Genomic DNA, 2,210 nt, shown 5'->3' with positions numbered 1-2,210 from the left:
CTGCCAAAAGAACCAACAGATCTGTGTTGGAAGAAGTGCAGCCAGAGTGCTCCTTGGAGGCCACAATGCCCAAACTTCGTCTCTCATACTTGGGACATATTGTCAGGAGGGACCAGTCCCTGGAGAAGGATATCATGTTTGGTAAGATGGAGGGTCAGAGAAAAAGTGGAAGACCCCCAGTGAGATAGATTGGAAAAGTGGCAGCATCAAAGGACTCAAGTGTGGCAAAAGTCATTTGGCCCAATATCGGGCACTGCTTCATTCTGTTGTGCATAGTGTCACAAGAGTCGGTACTGACTTGATAGCATCTAACAACAACAACAATAACATTTTGTTGTTTTTGTTAAGTGCTGTCAAGTCTGTTCCAACTCATAATTGACCCTGTACAGGGTGTCTGAGGGGCAGCTGGTGGGTTTGAATCAGCCACCTTGTGGTTTGCTGTCCAGTACTATTCTACAGCACCACACCAGGAGTGCACAACTAACTATAGAGTTATTTTTATAAAAATAATAATACATTTATTTCTGAAATATTGCACACAAATTTTGGTGTCATTTCCTCTGATAGTATCACTCAATGTGACCCCTGCCCCCTGTGCCCCCAGTAATGACACTGACTGGATCAGACACTTCTGGAATGCAGAAAGGATGGGTTCCTACAGGTCACTGAAGCCACTGTCTCTTGTCTCAGAGCCCAGAAACAAACTGTCTTGTCCAAGATCACCCAGCAAGTGAGGGGCAAACAGCATCTAAAATCCAATTTCCTGGATTTCCAGATTCCTGAGCTCTTCCTTGGACTTGGACAAGCATCTATAATCTTAGAGCTTGGTTTGGAGCCATACACACCTCTGTTTGATAAGACACTTCCTGGCACTGTGTTCCTTGGTTGGGCCCACCCCACCCTGCCCTGTCCTCCATCACCTCCAACCTCAGGTCTAAAACTTCATCTGAATCTTTCCTGAGTGGTGCAAATGTTTAAGCTGCTATCTGAAAAGTTGGAGGTTTGAGTTCACTAGAGGTGCCTCAGGTGAAAGGCCTGGTGATCTCCTTCTGAAAATCAGCCATTGAAAACCTTGTGGAACATAGTTTCACTCTGACGTACATGGGTTCACCATAAGTTAGAATCTACTCCACTGGAACTGGATAAAAGGAAAATTGTTGTTCATTGGAAAGTGCCATTGAGTTATGTTCTGACTCATAGTGACCCTGTATAGGGCTTCCAAGGAGTGGTTGGTGGGTTTGAACTGCCGACCTTGTGATTCAAACTGACCTTGCAATCCAGTGCTTATCCTAGTAATATAATGGAGATGTGGTAAAGTTCCCATCACAGTGTCTGGTCCACTTGAAATGCTTAATTAACTTCTTTCCTCCCATCTTGTCCAATTCCTCCAAAGAGAGAACAATCAGAGTACTGATTCATTGATCCAAAGTTCCTGGGTCCGAACATCTCTCTTAGGTCTTTATTTAATTCAGCTCTGGCAAGTTCATTGGTATATTAAACTCTTAATAATAGTTGGCAATAGTTGTTACCACAATAATAGTAATGGTAGCGTAGTGGGTTACAAGATGAACTGATAACCACGTCAGCTTGAATCTACCATCCATTCCTCAAGAGAAAGATGAACCTTTCTGTCCCATAAAGATGTAAAGCTTTGGAAACCTTATACAGGGTCGCTATGAGTTGGAACTGACTCCGCAGGACACAACCACTACCACCACTATTGTTTGGGTTAGACACTCTGTTTTGTCCCACATTATCTCTTTCAATCCTTAAAGAAATTGTACAATTATTATCACCTCATGATACAGAGGAGTCCTGGTGTGGTGCTGCAGGGTAATGCACTGGACTGCAAGGTCAGTATGAACCGCAAGGTCAGTGGTTCAAGCTTACCAGCTGTTCCTTGGAAAATCTATGCAGGATCACTATGAGTTGAACTGACTTGATGGCACTTAACAACAACAACGTGTTACAAAGGCAGAAAGCAAGGCTTAAAGAAGTTAACTGATTTGGCCATGCTTGCACAGCTTAGCCAGTGGTGGGGCTTGAAGTGTAATTGACACTGGCTGGCTTAGAAGTCCTTCTTGTAGACATAGTGATATATAAAGACTGGTACACAGGACACACCTAATATAGCATTATATATACAAAGGAAACTTCATTGTGAGTCTGACATCCTGAGTTTGGGCCCACCTGGCCCCTGTCCCCAATCC

Source organism: Chrysochloris asiatica, unplaced genomic scaffold (assembly GCF_000296735.1).
Source record: "Chrysochloris asiatica unplaced genomic scaffold, ChrAsi1.0 scaffold00085, whole genome shotgun sequence".
NCBI classification, from domain to species: Eukaryota; Metazoa; Chordata; class Mammalia; order Afrosoricida; family Chrysochloridae; genus Chrysochloris; species Chrysochloris asiatica.
Note: the sequence above shows the minus strand (reverse complement) of the source record.